The following is a 20,932-nucleotide window of genomic DNA, read 5'->3' as shown; positions in this document are numbered from 1 at the left end:
TCATTGCGGTAATTAGTGAAAAATGACTAGAAAAACACTCTGGTGATATTCTGCACATGCTGCAGATGTGTGAAAAGTGTGAAGTGTTCGATGAGCGATACAAATTTAAGTGTCGTTCCAATAAAGTGAGAAAGAAGTGTGTGCAACATTTTTTGGATAACATGTCACCAAACACCTTCAACCTTTACGGTGAGTACAATTGATTTTGATAATTCATTCGGGAAAAAACGAACGGAAAGGTATTCGGTTCAACGGGTACCGCACTTCTTGGCTATCTTTATTAATAATTCGATTCTGGAGGGTGGGCATACGAAATTAATGCATGGGCAAATCTCTTCTACATCTAAACTAACGGACTGCATCGTTGAAAGAACGATTTCGATATTATTTTCCAGAAAAATCGAACTTTAACGCGATCGCTTCAACGGGCACCGCACTTCTTGGCTATCTTTATTAATAATTCAATTCTGGAGGGTGAACATACGAAATTAATGCATGGGAAAATCTCTTCTATGTCTAAACTAACGGACTGGACCGTTGAAAGAACGATTTTGATAATATTTTCGAGAATAATCGAACTTTAACGCGATCGCTTCATCTATACCCATTTTTTCGCGGTTTTTATTTTTTATTTAAATTCTGGAGGGTGGGCAAATGAAATCTGAGAGTGAGCAAACGTGGTCAGGTCGGGTACATTCGTATCCTTCTATTAAAAAATTGAAATGCATTCATGATGGGTGATGAAGACAATTTTTTTATTTTGTTCATAACTCTTTTTTGGAGGGTGGTCAAACGAAAATTTTTGATGGGCAAACGTGGGCAAACGATGGACAAACGAATGCCGTTGAGTTTTTCCAAAATTTCGAATTTGGGGGTGCTATCTTCACAGACCTGCCGCAAATGTATAAATTGTTTCCGCTGTGCTTTAAGATGCGAACATATGAATGAAAGGCGGAAAGGGACACGACTTCGATCGAAGATATGCGTAAAGATAAATAAAAACTGTCGCTTTTGGTTTTCTTTTAAAGATAATACATTTTTGTTGGTCCGAACCTTCATAAATAACCATTATTATTAAAATTCTGCTTTATTTCATTAGAAGGCAACTCTTATATCATAGTAACAACTTACCCCAATGCGATAACAACTTGCCCCATATAGGGGTAAGAAGTTCCGCTTCGATCAGCCACAAATAAATTACTTTCTATGGGAAACCTATTACAATATATTAAACACAAGCTTAAAATCAGAAGATATAATAAATTTAACAAGAAATTAGTCAATAGTGAAGAGGATAACTACATTATTTTCCAGTCATTTTTTATGTTTTATCGAAATCGGAACTTTTAGCCCCGGCCTCCCCTACATGTTGGTATCCTATCTTCAGTGGTTTTCAAGATCTTCTACCAAACATGTTCCTCGCCCTGAACTTTGAAAAGAAACCTTGATTTTATTCTTTACAGAAACTTTTATAATCACCTAGTGAATTTTATGGAATTTGCATATAACATATTTTTACCCGCTGAATTCAGCTCCCCCAGGATTAAATCCTGAGTGTGCCGGTGTCCCAGCCTCAACAAACTTACCCCCCATGGAATAAAATATTCCAAGTATTTCCTGACATCTCGAAAAGTGGATGCTCCTTGCGATACCAAGTGACTCGCCCCCCTATATTCGGCTTTTAAATCGATAGCGTGCTCTAGCGTCGTCGGAAATTCTGCTGGGAAAATGTCCACCCCCCTCCGCCCGAGCCTTTCCACGAAAAGGTCAAAGGTAGAGGAGGTTTGCACGAAACTAGCCCAGCTTCTTGCTCCTGGACACGTTCTCTCGCGCCGCCGGCCTCGGCGAAATGATATTCCTGCCTAATCAGGGGTGCTGTGGGTGATTGTTGCGCAGCCACGCGGCTCTTTCGTCGAGAATCTCATTCAAAGAAAAAAGTGTGCGCGCCTCGGTTGCAGCCAATGACGTAAGAGGCTGCAGCCAGCCAGCGAGGGGTGGCGGATAAAGAGGGATGATGTAAGAACAGGGCTGGCTCGACGGTCGTCCGCACCCTTGCGACACTCGTCTTGCAGGAATCTCTCCAGTGGCGAGCAGCTTCTGTGTAAACAGCTGGTGATTGCTGGAAACCTATCATCTTTGAAATTCGCGAGAAAGAAATGAAGTCTATTGAGGATGTGGAAAGCTAAGGGTGATGGGGTTTGAAGGGTTGAAGCTTGAAGGCTTGGAGGTTGAAGGGTTGTAAGGGTTGAAGGTTGAAAGCTTGAAGATTGAAGGTTGCAGCCTTGAAGGTTAAAGGTTGCAGGCTCGAAGGTTGAAAGCTCGAAGGCTTGAGGGTTGAAAGTTGAAGGCTCGAAGATTGAAGGCTCGAAGATTGAAGGCTTGAAAGTTGAAGGTTTGAAGGTTTGATGGTTGAAGGCTCGAAGGTCCAATAAAGATCACAGGAATGCCTAGCATAGGGAAGCTTCAATCTCGCGAACAGTAATGGAATTCAAAGCCGTCACTGAGGCCTCAAAACTACACCCCCAAGTAGTAACTGTCGAGTAGTAACTGCTTTCGATGGCCTCGGGCGATTCGCAAGTTCCCCGGGGCGTTTCTCGAAGAAATTTCGCGGGGCACTGCGAAACTCGACCGTCGGCCCGTCACTGAGCAACTGAGAAGCAGCGATAAGGAGGGGGTGCAATCGTATGTAGGTCGTACTGTCAGTGCCACGACCCGGTTTCAGCCTCGCCCCCGGCCCCGCGCCGCCCCCGTACCCAGAATCATCCCCGAAAGCGTCGTCCTGCGTCACCCCGGCCAAACTGCAAATCCCTAAATACATTTCCACCCTCTTGTCCACGTCATAATGCTGCATTATTCACGGCACACCCCTTTCCCTGACCAGCTACCCGCCGTGACCGTAGCTTTCTCTTTTTCCTCCCTCTCCGTGCAATGAATTAACTATCTCACCACATTGTCGACGAACATCCCCGGTTCAAGGAGGGTTGGAGATTTTTTTTTAAAGAAGGCTGATACTTTGCTTGAAAAATTAAGGGCGAGGATTTGATTCGTGACCACCATTATTCCATTGTTATAATTCTACTATTTTTTTCGTGAAAAATTGTTTCTGGTCCCAGAGTATTCCTTGCACGCGGGCCCCTTTATACGGAATGCCGGCCCTAGTTAAAAGCGAGGACTTGTTCTGCGTGTTACAAATGCCAAAAGTAAGAGCAGATAATTATTCGACTTGGATATCGCTGATTCGCGTTCGCCGACGCGAGATGATTCGAGCACTCGCTACGGAGGTTCTTTCGAAGCGTCTCTCACTCGTGCCGAGTGTCTCATTCCGATCCCATAAGATCTCGCAGCGCCCTCCCTAAAGCACGGCGTAATTATCCCGAATAATTGCTCGGTTCGGATATCGCGTCGTAATTACGCGAAATAGTTACTCCCTCGAGTGCCGAGGCGTTCGTTCACCCCCGTCGTCGCGGAATCACTCGAGTGCGTTCACCGATCACCTAGCCAGGAATCTCCGTAGAATCTTCACGATTACCAAAAGATGGGATACTCTGTTCCCAGCACTCCTTCGATCCTTCGAAGCCCTTCGAAGGTATCTTGGAACCCAACCCCAAGAATTTCGACGCGATCTTAACAGGTCAGGAGGCCGAAAAGAAGGTGGTCTTTGGAAATTTTTTACTCAAAAGCTGTAACACATTTCTCAAAAAATCTTTTTTCCTTTTAAGGATTGCATCTAGTACCGTGCATCGTTTTTTTAGCCATTTTTTCCCAAATCAATATTTCGAAGAAACCTTCGTTCAAATAAATTCAGTTATTGATAAATATTTTTAAATAAAAAAATTACGACGTACGGTACTAGATGCAGTGCTTAAAAGGAAAAAAGATTTCTTGAGAAATGTGTTATAGCTTTTGAGTAAAAAATTTCCAAAGACCACCCTTTTTTTCGGCCTCCTGACTGAGCACCACCCCTTAATTTCACTGCGAAAATTCGAAAAGCTGGTTTGCCAGAAAGTCCAAGAAGTCCAGAATCATCCCCCTCGAAGCGTGAAGAGGATCGAGGACCAGGTCCGCCGCGGCTTTAACATTCACGAGCGTGATCGAACAAATTCATCGGAGCCGCGGGAGTGTCGGATCACTTTCTGATCCTTCGCAAACTGTGCCGAGTGGGGTTGTTCCTCTGTCTGGCGAGCCGTCCGGGGATCCGTTCCCCCCGACGCCGGCGAGGCGAGCAGATCTGGGATATGCGGGCGGTGTCAGGGGCGACGTCCTGAATATTCAGAGATCCCGAGGATCGTTTTGGTGAATTCGAATGGACCTACGGACCCGTCCGCCGCGGCTGCGGTAATCGGGCGCGATTTCGCGCGTGTATGCGCCGCCACGGACGCGTCAGCCGTCATTGCCACGGGGAACAATGCCGGCTGTAGGAAATTTTAAGCGGGCGCTTACTTATGTACGCGGCGGACCGTCGGGATTTCGAGAGCACCTCCCGGGAGCTCCGCGGAGCATTAAGGAATCGTAGGCCAGCTGAAGACCCATGGATACCACTCTAATCTCAGAGTACAACGACGGGAATAGTTATTATTATTTTCAGCTGCTTTAATCAGAGATCAAGGGCTGCGGAAAGTTAACCCCTTGAATTCAGCCGGCGGGAGAGGCACAATGCAATTAAGAGGCGCAGCTCGTTCTTTCGCGGAGGAAGGACACCGTCGAGCCTATCAGAAATTGATCAGAATGCAGGCCGCGTGCAGCCTCTGGGAAATCGAGCCCGCCCACTGGTTTAATTAATTTATTGCGGCCAGACGATGTCCCGTTGATTCGAGTCGATGTTCATTATAGATATCCCCGACTGGCATTATTCCCGTTCGCGCCTCACCTTCTGGGACCGCCTCCTGCTCCAGCGCGCCGCCATTTCGGGGAACCGCGAAACCGCCCTCGGTGGACTTTCCTCCCTGTAACAGTTTTCCCTCGATTTTTTCTATTTGCTTTACCTATATATGTTTCAGTAACTTTTAGGGCAATAATTATTTTCAAAGTACTGAATATTACTACACTAAACAAAAGCAGATTAATTCTATTCCTAATATTATTATAATTACTAAACACTTATTTATTTTTTGTTTTTTTTTTCCCACAATAATCACATGTTTTCATTCCAGTCTTCATAATCACCTTCACTAGAAATATACGTCTCATTTGTTTCTTCTTCATCGCTATCTGAGAAATCTGTAATCTAAATTCGTTTTATTTGCATCTAAGGGGACTAGGCAGTCAGAAACTCGATTTTTTTCACCACCCTTCCCGAGTAAAATACCGTTTGGTTTATGTAAAAATTCGCAAACTTAAGGATTTTACAGCCGAAAAGGTCGAGCGCGTCATACACCCGGTTTATTCCTCCATTCGACGTAGCTGGCTACAGCGACGAATTTCGCGAAAGGTGGTCGCGATAATAGCAGAAACACCAGGGAAAATCTGGTTAAGAATCTTTTTCACATTGCTCTCTTTTACCTCGCAAACGAGTTCGTTTCCTGTCCTCGGCGACAGGAACACAGGGGGCTAACTACTTAGCCCCGTGGTTCTTCTTTTCTCGTGAATATTCCAGGCGCGCTTTCTGGGCGGGGCAGTCGAAACAACCCCCTCGCCTTTGCCAGGTATCTTCTCTCCGCGTGCTTGTTACATGGCCTGAGAAAAACAACAGCGGTCTTTGGAGTTATGCGGAACTCTCCGCCACCCCATAACACGGGGATCAATTTCCGAAAGTAACCGACGGAAACGTTGGAAGGAACAATCTTGAGCACTCTCTCGCTCAACTGAACCAAGGGAGCGACTGGAGGACGTCGACCCCTCCTTCGTTAACGCCTTTCTTGGTCCAGTGGACGAGGGGGTGGTTGGCAGCCTTGCGAGGGAAGCGATGAAAGAAAATCAAGTGCATCCCCCGAAGGGGATTACACGGCTCTCGAGCCCTCCCGGTCGTCTCGACCTTCTTCGAAATGCATGTCCCCGCTCGCAGATCCGCGGCGCCGTGAAAAGGACCGAGCTTTCGCTTTCGTTCGCCAAGGGAGGCTTCCGAAGCGGGGCTTAAAGTCGCTGCGGAGCTCCGTGTCCTTTTACCCTCCGACCGAAACCGCGCGTATACCTTCACCACCCTTGAACGTCGATGAATGGGCCAATGAGGAAGCAACTTTCGACCCCTTCGTCTGCTCTTTGACCTTGCGAAGGCACTCGGGGAGCGGCACCCCTTTCACCGCCGAAACTGGGTGACGCGACGAGTAGCGAGGCAGCAGGGAAAGGACCAAGGCGTCGGTGTTTACTGGTACTTGGACTGGGCACAGCATTAAACGCGGTGGAACTGTTATAGAAATTCGCGGGGTCTGTTGGAACTGTATTTTCTCAGACCCCGCCGTTTCTTTTCCCTGCCTCTGCCTTGGACGAAGGTAGTCGTAACTTTCAGCTCGTTGCAAGTGCGCTCGACTTTATCTCCAGGCCGATAGCAGCATCGTCGCGCGATATCCAGCGTTCCTTTCCTTGGAACATTGGCTCTTGGCAACTCGAAGCGGAGCTGGCCTGCAAGTAGTACAACTCAATGATATCTGACACTTCTCTTTCTTCCACTGCGAATGCCTACGGTATCTTAACCCCCCGGGTTTTGTCAAGTCTCTGGGATCCCAGTGGCTTCATTCGCGACGGAGTTTTCGCCCGATTATTCCGCGTGTCCAGAAGTTCATCCGCGGCCAAGTAGTACCGCTCAATGATATCCACTTCTTTCACTGGTGGATGAATCTTACAATTAGAAATTTCTCTTTCACGTCCAAGTAGCTTTGCAATATTCCTCCTTCCAATTACGACTGTTAAAGCAACTGATCCAGTTTCGCGAATAGCTTAAATAGCAGTATTATAAATTAAAGTTTCTGGTCTGGGTTATACGTGTATCTTCTTTGGTGAAGGGGAGGGAGTTTTTGAAAAGATTTCTTAGATCTGCTTTTCATGGTCGTAGGATCCAGTAGGTTTCAGAGGAATCGTGATGAGTGGGTGAGTGAGATTTTATATACAGTGGGTGGCCAAAATATTACACTAAGAAAAGGTTCATATTTGTAAAAACACGTTTATAACTTGGTTATAACTTGACGGCAAGCTGTCAAAATTTGGAGTAGATTGCACAGTGAAGATAGCGATTGACGAACGAAACATGTGTGCGTGTAACGCGTATACGTATTATTTTGACGAAAATTTTGACTGGAGCAGAAGAATCAGAATCATAAGAAAAAAATCTTACCGTTTCCGACTGATCCATGAGACGATATTACGATATCTCTGTTATGCGCGGACCGATTTTATTGAAATTGGTCTTATTCGAAAGCTTATATACGGTTTACATAAGAAAAATGCCTTTAAATTTAGAAAATATTGCAGGCGTGATGAGATATTAATGAAATAAGTTTCAAGTTACGTTGGAATAGCCGTGCGACGAGTAAATGATAGCGGCAGCGACAGTCGACATATACAGGGTGTCTTTACTTGGCGTCGAGACGCTACCGCGTCTCTAGATTGAGAAAACGCATTTGAAATTTATATATAGCTAACAAATAACAATAGCAATATCCAGACCACTCGAGTTCCCCTCAATAAGACCAGTAAAATCCCCTGGCCCAGCCAAACAACATGCCCACAGAGCGACAAAAATTCCCATTACGTTGCAAATGGTAAAAAAGCCCACCACGCGTTGGGAAATCCCAATTTACAATTCCACGCGCGATCAAACCTCGGCGGCCACTTGAACGCGCTTTCGAGCGGACAGAGGGGAGGTTATTTCAATAGAGAATGGTACAATCGCTTTTTAATATCACCCTCGCTTCCACCCCCGTGCACGCGTATTCGCGAACAATAAAGGAAGACGAGCCGCGCATTTCAACTCCCCAAGCATCCAAATATCTCATTAACGGTTACAACTGTCCCCTGGCGCGTTAATCGATCGGGCTCCCGTAATGAGCGAGTTGTTAGGGGCGAAACCGATGCTGCGGGAGGGGTGGAATTGATGCGTTCTTTGCAAATAGCGACCAATGGCCAGCTCCGCGTGTAACGGGCCGGGAAAAGTACGAAAGCTTGGGGTATCGGGGGGGCACGCACGCGGTTTTAATCAATTAATAAGCGCGCTCGGTTCACACCTGCGTCTCGTGGTCATTGCAGGTGCGCGCGCGCCAGCGCCAGCACCCGGGATCCAGCTGTTTATCCCGCCAACTGTGTAAAGTGCCATTTTCGTATTATACAAACGGTCAATTAGCGGGCCTGTCGATATCGCTAATTAATGGGGCCAGGCTGGTGGCTCCGATTCGGGCTAAGCTTCCTTTTCCTTTTTAAAATGGGGCGAATGTGTACGAAGGAGTTCTTTTGCCACCCCCCTCGCTTGGTCTTCTTTAAAGGAATTATTTATCAAAACGTCCCCGCGTATGCAGCCCGAAATAATGCCATCGCCGATGTCATTTCGCTGCAATTTGCGTTATATTGGAGTTAGTTGAAAGCCCGAGGGGCGCCGGGGTGTGCAATCTCGTTCTGAATTTATAATCGTCGCCGCCATCGCCTCGCGATTATTCCGAAATAACTTGGACAGCGTGGAATAACGCAGTGCATCGGAACGGAGGGGCTGGGAAATAATCTCATTCAAACGATCCCTCGACCCCTTTTCGCCCCCACGCGCGCACCCTCGGTGTTCTCGAACACCCAGATGCTCCACTCCGCTGGAGGACAGCCCCTGCCGGCCTCTTGGAAGGACACACGCACCTCGGACTCGTCGACCCTTCCCACTAAAAATAAAAGTTAGCGCATTGTCGCGAGGGTGGCTCGAATTTTGGTTTGGCAAGCACGTCGACAGCGTGTAGCAACGGGCTCCTCGCTGGATGCTGTGCCGGCCTGCGCGCACTAATCAATATGGAGGGGAGTGGGTTCGAAGCGGTAGGGGTTGCTTTCGAGCTTTCGGAGTGGGGTGCTGGTGGTGGCTTTCCGCCTAGCACCGCCGCGAACTTGGCCAGCGGACTCGCGAATCGAACTCAACCTGTCCGAGGCACTTTCAGAAGGTACGGGACACCTTTAACGGGAGCAGTAAATTCACAGACGTACGAATATATAAAACTGCTCAAGTTCCACTTCCAACTGCAAGTTCTTCCAAATTTCCCAAAAATCAGATTTTGGTATTTAGAAAATGAGGCACTGCGAGCAAAAACGGACTAACACAGCCTACTGGAATACTCTGTAGCTACTAACTCAATTTTTTTCTCTCACTGCCTCAAGTATCCTGTCCATTAATATTGTACTATTCAAATTTATCAAATTAAGAAACACGGACCTGGTCACTTTTACCAGCGAGCCAACGATATTTATCCCACTTGCCCCTGTTCTCAAACGAAACACGAAGGTGGTTGAACCCCGCGGAGGGCACACCACTTAGCAGCCTCCGAACACGCAAAACACGCAAAAACAACCCCCTTATCAACCGACACCTCTTCAATTCCCGCTGACGTGGACGATGATTTGAGGCCTGCGGAGGTGGACGGGGGAAGGGGGGATGGGTGTAAGATACGCAGACAGTAAAATGATTAAACATGGACGAGGAGGTGGGAGGAACGGCGTGCCACGCTGCCAGTGGGGGTGGGTCGAAGGGGGTCGGAGGCGAGGGTCCGCGCAGCGTAGTCGGCTCAGTAGGTATCGCGACGTGCTGGCGTCCGTACCGCGCACTCTCCAGCCCTGACTCGAACTGGGTCAACCCCTAGAACGTCGGACGCTGTTTTCCCCGCGAGACCGCGGCCACCGAGGCCAGTTGCGAGGCGCGCGCGCGACCAGCCACCACCGAACGCGTCGCCGTTTCACCCTCTACCTTGTGCACGCTTCCACGGCCCCGCAGAGATCGCGGACCAACGGTCCCACCGATCGAACCGGCTGCCACGCGAGTTCTGGGACCAAGGGGGTAGGTTTCGCGCCTCCAGGTGACTTTGGCTCGAGACGTCGGGCGCTCCTTGGAGAGGAGAGCAGGTCCTTCGTCGTGCATCGGTCGAAGAAACGCTCAGAGGCCGTTCCGAAGTTGTATCTCACGAAGTGGGGCCGAAAGGGGCTCCGCTTGGAAGTTTGTGCGTTCGTTTCGGGGACTGGGGCATTGAAGGAGGCACTCAGCTTTGGTGTCGCTGAGAAGGGTAGCTTCTGAGAGTTGGACACTCTTTTTAGCCTCCGCTCATTGTGACGAAGCGTTTGCCTCGTCTTGAAAGGACAGAGGCGGCTTTGAGCTCGACGAGCACCCTTCCGAGGAGAATTCGTTGGACGGACTTCGGAGGCTCTTTGATGTTTGATCAAGTAATGGAGCGTGTTACACAGCTCCGCGGAATGGGGTGTAATCCGCGATGCTAGTTCCTCCTCGGATCCATCAGTCATCGCTGTGATCCGAAGTTCCATCGAGGGTGTCGCGGTAGATTTTTCATTCCAAGGAAAAACGGCTCTTTCACCTGTCAAACATTCGCTGCTCGGAGCTCCGCCGTGGCTTTTGACACCGCGTCGGTGTGTGTTCTTCTTTCTGGCGGGTCGGTCGTTTGATTAATAGGTCGCTCTTAGTCCGGCCAGCAAGATCTCGCGGCGTTAAAGATGATTCCGCGGATCCTGAGGCTTCTCTCTGGCGCCCAGAAATTCCAGCAATCTCTCTGATGGAGGCTGCGCTGACAAACTACTTTCAATTAACGAGAGACTGCCGCGGCGGGCCGCATCTTCAGAGATTGCCCGTTTCCTTTGCGGACTGCTTCCTCTCCAGCCCTCCTTCGCAGGGGACGCTGATATTTGGGTCGCAACATTCGCGAATTCCTCCAGCTTTGAACTCCGGGAGACAAACAGCTCCAAACGCCCTCGAACATCTTCGAACCCCCTCTCTCAATCTTGGAAACCTCCGCTCCAACTGTTCCACCGAAGAATCCTGCAGGTTTCATCAAAATTCCAACCATTCCTGCCCCGGTTATCGAAGCGTCTCAGAGCAGGCGGAACAGTCGCAGCCCGATTTCCCTGGCTGTCTAGCTCGTCCTTCGCCCCTGCAACCAGGTCAAGAGTGCTCGTCCCGGCGACGACCTTCACGGCCGCAGGACGCGGAATTCTTTCCGCGCCGCGCGCCCTCCCGGTCTCCGCGAACTCGCGTCCCGCCCTGCCCCGCTCTAGACGACGCTGTCGAGCCGTTTCTCTTGACCTTTCACCCACGGGACCCTCCAGCCTCCTCCGTCGCTCTGTTTCTCATTTTCGCCCTGCCGCTGCCTCCGCGAAGGAGCCCGGGCTATCGACTGGCAACTTCCTGGACGGCGAGGCAACCTTTCCGTGCCGGTCCTCCCCTTCCTCCATCTTGATCTGACCCAATTTTTCCACGGACGTCTCTGCGTGCACCCAGCCGCCCTCCACTCCCTCCACCCTCGAGTACTTTTTATCGGCAAAGCTTTCGCCCGGAGATGTTTCGGGGGGTGGCTCGGTTGCGGAGGGGGTGTATTATCTGCCGGAACTTGTTCGCGGGCAGCTGGAATTCTGGTAATAGCGGTGGGATGCTTTTTCTGCCCTCTTTCCGCTCGTTCCAGGCTCCACCGTAAATTAATTTCCAGCTGATTTAATTCCCGCAGAAAGATTCGAATCGACTGTTGCTCCGAGCTCTCTCAGTCTCGATGCTTTCAACGGACCGGGTTGTCTCGGGAACCGTCGAAAGGCTCCGGAGGCTTAGCACTCTGCGCCACGGAGTAATCAACTGTCGATTAAGCGACCAGGTACTCTTTCTGAACCGAGCAACGGGAGCAACCACCCCTCCGGATAAAGTACAGGCGATTGGGGAGCGGCGGTGTGTCGAAATATGCGTCGATCACGGGGCAGAAAATATTTACTCCGTGCGATTTTAATCGGCGCGTTTAACCCTGCAAAATCGGACACTCGGCGCGACGCCGCACGCGCCCGCCGTGGACAAAGGCGAAATTAATCCGGAGCATGGACGCGGGCTGGACATAATACAAGCAAAACGATCAATTAAGCTCTCGATGATCCCGCTCGCTAGATAACATTTGCCACGGCTGCACGGGATATGTATATATATATATATATTTACTCCCGCGATCGAACGAGCAGCCTTTACACTCGGGTACATAGTTGCGGAATTGCGCTCGTCGAGGCCCGAACAAGAATGAAATTAATATCAATCACGAGCGGGGCCCTGGACGCTCCGAAATTGTTAACAGGGCTCGAACATTGTTTATGGTCTTATTACTGCGCTCATTAACGGCGGGTAAAAACGAAAGCTCAAAGGCAAAGCCCAGGTCCAAAGTTTCGAGGAAGCTTGCATCGTTCGCGCAAACTTCGTAGTGGTATTGCTCGGGGGGAGGGGTTTGAAAAACGGGACGGAAGTGTCTGGATTACGGCGAAGGCACCGAGGCCACTCGTTGATCAAAAGGAGAGGAGGCTCGAGGATTTCTCGAGCACGGTGGTGGTCCCTCTTTCAAGAATTCCTTCGAGATCGCCTCGCCGTTTGTCTTTGACAATAACCATCGGCCTCCAGACATCTCGACTGTCCTGCTCAGGAACGCGAGTTACCAAGGCACAGGGCGAAGCCTTGGAAGCGTTTTTCAACGCCTGCTCCTGAAGCAGTGTTCCAAGCATTTCACCAGTTCCAGCCGGAGGAAGGCGATTAAAAAGTCCTCGATGGGGATGTTCTTAATTATCAGAGAGCTGGGGGCTCGTTTAACGATTCCCCGGGCAGTAATTTAATTTTGTAATGGGTCTCTGGGGTTCGGCTGATTTCTGAAAGGTTCTTGGGCGGAGGTAGTGACCGGAGAAGTACTATTTAATCTAGGGTCATCCCACGCGAAGTCGGACACTTTTCGCAGTAACATTTCGGATTTTGGTTGCAACTTGGATATGTCGTAGTCTTTAGGGGTATGTAAATATATTTCGAAGGATTTTTCGAAATGTCAAAAATTGTGGATGTTACAGCTCTTTGAAATATAGTGTTTACTATTTTTCCAAAAATTATAAAAGTTGCACCAAAATCCGAAATGTTACTCCGAAAAGTGTCCAACTTCGCGTGGAATGACCCTCTAGTGACACTTGTAAGAACCCATCCACTGCTGATTTGCAGAATAGTAAAAAATATTTGACGCGTATCTTTTGGCACCGGCAATCGTCCGCGTTGAAGGGGTGAAATTGGCCCCTATAGTTGGGGGTTGAAAGCATATTTTTTAAAAAATTTTCTAAAAACTGAGCAACGGGTTAGTTTCGTCCTTCAAAGACACGCGCTTTAGAATAAAGAAATTTGTTCTGCGTCTAATAGTTCTAGAGAGATTCCAGAAAATATGTTTTTGACTCGCAATTTTCGGGGCCGTTTTCACACCTCCAACATGATCGATTGCCGATAACAAAAAATACGTGTGAAATATTTTTCCCTATTCTGCAAATGAGTGTTTCTAAAAATTCTTAAAAGTACACCCGAGGTACGTATTACGTCAACGCGAAAACTTCGCAGAGGTGTGACGTCAGCGTGAGAAAAGGGTGGAAATGCAGTGGATGGAGCGTGGGGGAGGGTTGTTTGGAAAAGTCCAAGGACGGGCCACCCCACTCTGTCGCTCGTTAAACGATCGACCCTCCCAGCAATCGCTACCTGCCTCGGGTTTACGTTATTAGAAACAGGCAGCTCACTCGGCCGAGGACGGTTGTTGACCTTCCAGGCATTCGCAGTCTCTCGAGGCGCACACAGTCGAAAACTGTAGTGTATTCTACATAGTGTGCACCAATTGCTTTCTATCATTCGCAACGACTGTGTCAAGTCTGAAGAAGAAAATGCAGAGAAGTGGGGGTGCATACGTAGTTTCGAAAGGAGCTTCTTAATTTTCCGTTCTCCTTCGTGTTGGAGTTTGGCATTTAGGAATGATCTATGGTACGATTGGCACATAGGTGGCGCCGCTTAAGAGGGGAATCTCGCGTAACAGTCCTCCAAATTTATGAATTTTTTTTTAGAAGTTATTTATTGTTAATTTTGCATTAAATTGTTTATTTGATACAAGGAGGCATCTTTAAACTTGTAGAATTTTTTTTCTTACGTCGATCCTTCTTATTATTTATTCATTATTGTGGAATTGTGTTAACCTCTTCGACGATGTTGGCGGCAGGTGTAGCCCCTGTCACAGTCATCTGATTGCAAAAAGAAGAAAATGTTCTTAAAGTTAAATAACTTACGCTGAAACTGGACCTAAAATTTTAATTCTAGTTATTATTTGTAATACTTTTTTCGTCGATATAAAGAATAATATGAAAAATTTGTGTAAGATAAAACTTACAGAGTAAGAGGCGGACAGAATTCCATAATAATTAATAAATAATAAAGAGGATCATCGACGTAAAAAAAATATTTTCTGCAAGTTTAAAGATGCCTCCTTATATCCCAAAAGAGTTTAATCCAATATGACCAACAGTTTCTTAAAAAAAAATTCTTAAATCTCAGTTACTTTGCGGCTGTTATACGAGAATGCCTCCTTAAGTAGAGTCCGAAACATAGAGATCTTGGGGAGTCGGTTTTGGGGGAATCGGCTAAGGCGGCTGGCCAGCGCGCAGTGGATCCGAATGTCGTGGGTTCGAATCCCATCGCCCGGAGAATCCTTTTTTCTTTCCTACACTCGTCCACGTCGATGTTTGGGATGTTCCAAAGAATTCAAAGCCACCGATTTACCGATTTGCTTCTTCATTAATTTCTTCATTAAACATCCCGTCCACCACCGACGATTTCATACTCGATTCCGCACAGAGAGGGTGTCGGAAACCTTCCACAGCCCTTGAAAAGAATCTCAGGAAGAGAGAGCAGTCCGTCGCGAGGTTTGTTTCAGCAGGCGTTGAAACTAGAGCGAATTTACATCTCGTCTCTGACCCACCGACGACTCGTTTAACGATCCTTCGATCGAGCTTTGAGCCAGATTAACGCGGGGCATCCTCGTTGCAGCTAGAGGAGAGCAGCAGACGGAAACAAGCCAAAGTAGTAGCTGGAGGTGACCGAAAGTGATATAAGGGGTCAGGCAAGAAGGTATCATCGACCAGTCTGGATGTTCGCGAAGTGCGACGTTTGTTGATGGAATCTCGGGCTGGAGGGGATCGAAGGGGGTGGTGAAAACGATCGGGAGATGAGAAGTGCCGTGGCGGCTCGCTCAGGATAGCTTCTTCTCGGTTCGTTCGCGAGCGATGAAGCTGCACCGTGTGTTTTTGTGACGTGTCTGTTCCCTGGCGCCTGTGGAGCTCCTGCCGCTGCAATATTCGTAGGTGAGTACCCTTTTCCGCAATAATTCCGATGTAAGCCTTCACGGAAACCTGTAAGAACTACTTCGCACTGTCTCCTTTAATGCTTCGTGTACGTTCTTTGGGTATCTTTGCCAGAGAGTCTTGCAAAATAATAGTAACAACGCGAAAATGTTCCAAGAAGCCCGTTAAATCGTAAAACCTTTTAACCATTAACTAAGTAGCTTCTTCTCTTGGTAGGGGATTGAAGGGGTAATGCTTTCCCAAAAGTAACGCTTCCAATTGTATAAGGTAAATTAAAGTAATTTTATTACAATGTGACTCTGAGATAGATAGAAATGTAATTTTTTAACGTCAAATTAACAAATTTAATTTGACAAGGAATTATGCACAGATAGGTCGCGAATTGCACTGAGTAGATTTGGCAAATTAAAATCTTTGTATTGGAAATTTTGGCTTTGGGGCAAAGTCGTAGACCAGTAGAATCGTGATTTTCCTAGGAACTTGGGGGTTCAGCGGCGGGGGTCTCGTAAAAATTTTACGTGGTCGTGGGCGGAGGGAAAAGGTGACGTCTGCTGGTGATAAGTAGATCGGTGCAGCTTCGCCGAGGCGTTCTACGGCCCCCCTGTTCCCCTTCTTCGCTTGTCGACCCGCGGATATTTACGACGATTACGCAGTAAGCCTCGCTCGTAAATTGGCCGGCCCCCGGGGACCAGCCCTACGAATTTCTGCCCCCCTCCGAAGGGGCTGGCAACGCTACAGCCTGGCCGCCTTATCGGATTTCCTTTCGTTTCGCGCGACACCCCGAGGAATTTCATTATCCGCGGCAACTTGTGCGCCGAATGCTTTTTACTCGTTGCGCGGAGTGAATCAGCCCCGCCAGTGACTCGCCAGAAGTTTCGTTCCGGCAAGTTTCAGGAGGTCCGCAGTTCCGTTTCTGTTTAGCGTAGTGTTAATAGTAGTTTAAAGCCCGTCGAAGAAATTAATTAATAATAATTACTTAACTGACGCTGCGCTTCAGTTGTTTATAATTTTTTCTCATCAACACCATAGAAATGAAATTTTTGAATTTGACAAAATTAATGCAGATGTCGATTGAAGAACTATACCCATTTTCGTGGTCAAAGCCTGAAAACTTATTTTTAATATATAAAATTCGGCACTTTTACGTACTGATACACGAGAAAATAAATTATCCGAAAAACAGCACTTACAAAAATTACGAAACGATAAAGATTTTTTTATTATTTACATTTATACGCAAATGAAATCTGAGAGTGCCACAAATAAATTACTTTCTATGGGAAACCTATTACAATATATTAAACACAAGCTTAAAATCAGGAGATATATAATAAATTTAACAAGAAATTAGTCAATAGTGAAGAGAATAACTACATTATTTTCCAGTCATTTTTTATGTTTTATCGAAATCGGAACCTTTAGCCCCGGCCTCCCCTACAGTAGTAGGCATCGTGTACCAAGGATATAATGCAACAAATAATTTTGCCGTTTTTACAGCATACATTTGAAATTTTTTAACATCTACTGCGTAACCGCTTTATATTACTTGTAAAATAACACGAAATCTATTAATACAGACGATCAAACAGAGGATCGAAGCTGAATAAAATCGTTTAAAAAAAAGAATAAAAAGGTTTGTAATGTATAACGTGTAAACCAGTCTCGGTCACAGTTATGTCGTATGTTATGCAAGAGACACTCAATCTTGTTTAAAAAAATCATATAATTACAAGATTAGCAACTATTAGCAATTAATAATTAAATTGTATTCGTAGAATAAAAATAGTTGAACGTAAAATAGGAATGAAAATCATTGCAGGATATTATGGGATTGATAACTATTTTATGTATTGAAAATTCATTCTTATATGAAAAGATTATTTCCAAAACACTACATTAAAAATTGTATAAGTTGCGTGTTAAAACCCGAAACATAATTATTTTGAGGACAATAAAAATATCTTACGCACCATCAGGAATTCAATCCATGCCTTGAAGATATTTTCGGAACTTTGGATAACACAATATAAATGTTTGAAGTAACTCGAAAATCTAGATTAAAATTCTTTGCGATCGTTCTAACCTCGCGCGAGTTCTTCAATTGACATTCGCATTTATTTTGTCAAATTGAAATTTTTATTCTTGCGGTTTTGGCCATAAAATTACAAAATTTCCCCATTTTTTTGCGCGGCCCCTTAATTCCTGCGGGAGCACACCTCGTCCCTCGCGTCGTAATTTTATTCGCGAGCCGCCCGCACCTTGTAATTCCGGCGCGATGCAACTGGAACTTCACTGCCGAGCAATGGTAATCTTGAATTTGGCGGCCCTCCACGCGTTAACAAGGTCGGCCGCATGGAACTCGATTCGCCCGAGCGGCCAGCGAGGCACGGCGCCCACCACCCCCGGGATAATTACATCCCCCGTTAACCGGCATCGAAGTTATGTCGCGGGAGAAATGTGTTTAACAAGTTTGGAAAAGGCACGCGCGGCCCGGGTAATATAATTGCGAGGAGGGTCGAGGATCCGCGGGTGCCTCGAAAAAACGAGGGGCCTATTTAATTCATCGCGACTGGGCGGACTTTCGCGCGGCTAGGAAATACGCCGCGAATACGGGACGAAAGGGGAAATGACCGCGCGGAGGTGGATAAATAAAATTGTAACCTGTAGCGGGAAACAGGGTAATCCTGGTAAATGGGATCCCCTTTGCGCCACGGAATTCTGCCGCGAATGTGGAACCGAGAGAGGGATAAAAACAAGGGGGTGGGGCTTTGTGCTTTGGAATTTTCGCGTTAGAAGGGAAAACAGATTATCCGAGTGACCCTTGCAATTACAAGAATTCGTTTGTGGAATGAAGCTCGGGGAGTGGACGATTGTTTCGTTAATTTTAAGTTGTAACAATGGCATTGTTTGCATGTTGCAGAGAGTGTGCCCCGTCGCTGGAAGCCTGCGAGCGATCGTTTGTGCGCGGTTTCGTGATCGGAACGGTATTACGTGTGATCGTGAAGTTCGCAAGTTGTTCCTCGAGCGTTTCGGTAGTTGTGCGAGGGTGATCGACGAGGCGTCGAGCGAAGAAAAGTGTCCTCGAACGGAGCAGGGTGCTGGTCCTCGGCATGAGGGGTGAGTCCTTTTGAAATCCTATCTGCATGCTTCATAGGAGGCGGTGTTTCTATTATGACCGCCTGTGTTAGGAAACTCTGCCGTGACTTCAGGGGTTGACCGAATCGAAAAGCAAAATATGCGTCTTAAAGAGGAAAGACTGACTCTTCTATGGCTGTTCTGATAAATATTCCACGATGATTCCTTCGTTGGATAGAAGGAGCTAAAGTCAGAAAAACGATTTTCGCTTTAAAATTAAATAACTCGGATAAAGAAAATCGCGCGAGAAATACTTTGCTCTGGTTTTACACAGGAAAGTAGTCGCTTTCGACTGATATAAATGTAATCTGTGTAAAAATATTCATTCTCCCCGTGCATGAGCCCAAAGTTGAAGAAAGTTTTTTTAAAATTGACAAAGTGCTCTTTATATCGCTGTAACTTTGCTGGAAAGCAACACAGTTGAAATCTGAAGAATTTAGGTGAAAGTAGAAGTTCCACACTTTCGAATGGTATTTTCAAGATACCGATACGACTTATTTTACCGGAGTTACGACCATGCGAAGTTGCCCCTGTTTTCGGGTCCACAGAGGTCGTTCCTGTCTAAAATTAAGTATTTCTGTTTCAATTAATTACAAAGAAACCAATTGAGACTGAGACTTGTTCTTTGGCATGAAGTTTATTAACATCATAAGTTTTAAAAAGCATGTTTGTTTAGTAAAAAATATGCATTATATACGACGCTACAGATGAATCATTAAATAGGCTTTTTGAGAAAAAGTTTCTTTTGTTTTGCAGTGATAACTCAAAAACGGAGGTTCCAATCGATTCAAAACAAATTCGAGCATCTTCGCAAAATGCGTAGTTACGGACCAGACCAAAATTAAAGTTAATGAAAACTCTTATTCTTTATGAAAATAAACTAAGACCTCACCTTTTGGGGCTTGGGGGATGGTAAAACCTCATCAATGGGGTCTCAACGGGGTTTCCGTTTATTTTCATAAAGAATAAGAGTTTTCATTAACTTTAATTTAGTCTGCTCCAAAACCACACATTTTGTAAAGATCCTCGAATTTGTTTTGAATCGTTTGGAACCTCCGTTTCTGAGTTATCACTGCAAAACAAAAGAAACTATTTTTAAAAAGCCTTTTTAATGATCCATCTGTAGGGTAATATTTAATGCATATTTTTGACTCCGCAAACAATTTTTTTAAAGCTTATGATGTTAATAAACTTCATGCCAAAGAACAAGTCTCAGTTTCAATTAGCTACTTTGCAATTAATTGAAACAGAAATGCTTAATTTTAGACAGTAACGACTGCCTAGTACCCTTAATGCGAGGAGTGTAGTATGTACTTGGCTCCTCGAAACTAAAATTAGGTGAATGGTAATATTTATAACAAGGGAAAGAATTTTACAAAACTTGACCCTAATAAGAGGAATCTCCTTGGGTGGTACAGAAAATTGGCGCTCCTCGTAATTTAAATTAAAATTGATAATTGAGAGTTTGAACTTCGAAGCCACTCTCCGTCGAGCTTCCAAGATAGGTGGAAGGTCGACGAAGAGACGTTCGACGGACCTGGACGCTCCCCCCTCGACCGAGCACCGGGGTGCAGTTTTAATTCCGCGCGGCTCGCTGAGTAATTAGGTTATGCAAAACAGCTGTTACGGCACGCCGGAAGCAGGCCGCTGGCTATCGTTCGCCCAGAGATTTCTGGAAATGTTCGCGAAGCCCGTCGGGCGATTTTACCCCCTCGTTTCGCCGGAAACTTACCTCCCCCCCCCCTCCCCCCGATTTGCATTTTCAATTTCGCCCTTTCAGAGCTCCAGTTCCTTGCTACGAAACTGTTTTTCGCGCAATTTGCTCCTGGAACTTGCAGTCGCCTTCGCGCGCCGGCAGCGTGAAACATAATTCCTCGGCGAGTTCCTCGTCGACCTGATAATCCGGCCGCTAAATTAGAGAGCATTCCTCCAGCGCTCCCTTCAATCGTGGCCACCTCTCGCGCGTCTTTCCTCCAAAAGGCACACCCGCCGGTGCCATTCACCGAGATAAACTGCAGTCGCGATAAAATCGGCAGTCGCGAGCTTAATCTCGCGATCAACCATTCCCCCCCAGTGGAATACGAGCATCGAGATCGGTTTTCCCCGATAATGGATTGCCGCTCCCTCCCCCGCGCAGTGGCATTTTCTATCGGGCAACCGATGAATCATCCAGCTGTCGTTTCTGACGAGGCCACCGGTCGCTTTAATGAACTCCATATAAATTCAGTAACGATCTCCATCCAGACAATTTCGAACGATAGACTGCCATTCCCGCGGTGTCCGAACGTTCGGAAGATATCTGGCTAAATAGTTTCGAGCAGAGTTGGGTATTATTCGAGTAAAAAAATCGGTAATTATTTACCAAAGGGCAGACCTCAGCGATTTCGATGGCCTTGAAATATGTTGTCAACGTTAACATTCTGAACAACCTTTTGTTATTCGTGTCGCTCGGCTTCTGTTTTCGAGATAGGGTAGGTGTACCGTTTGTGGACATTACACATAGTGTTCCTTCTCGAGA

At 46.7% G+C, this 20,932-nt stretch overlaps 1 protein-coding gene across 1 annotated transcript in view; it reads left to right on the top strand.

Annotated features, from left to right (window-relative positions):
- Positions 1-9,702: 9,702 nt before the first annotated feature.
- LOC143369928 (uncharacterized) overlaps positions 9,703-20,932 on the top strand; it is a 119,948-nt gene continuing 108,718 nt past the window's right edge. Inside the window, exons 1-3 of the mRNA XM_076814437.1 lie at positions 9,703-9,946; positions 14,966-15,279; positions 18,200-18,396. The gene's annotated coding sequence lies outside the window, so the exon portion shown is untranslated. The remainder of the gene's footprint in view (positions 9,947-14,965; positions 15,280-18,199; positions 18,397-20,932) is intronic.

This window comes from Andrena cerasifolii, chromosome 6 (genome assembly GCF_050908995.1).
Source record: "Andrena cerasifolii isolate SP2316 chromosome 6, iyAndCera1_principal, whole genome shotgun sequence".
In the NCBI taxonomy this organism is placed as follows: Eukaryota; Metazoa; Arthropoda; class Insecta; order Hymenoptera; family Andrenidae; genus Andrena; species Andrena cerasifolii.
Note: the sequence above shows the minus strand (reverse complement) of the source record. Positions and strands in the feature narration are given on the sequence as shown.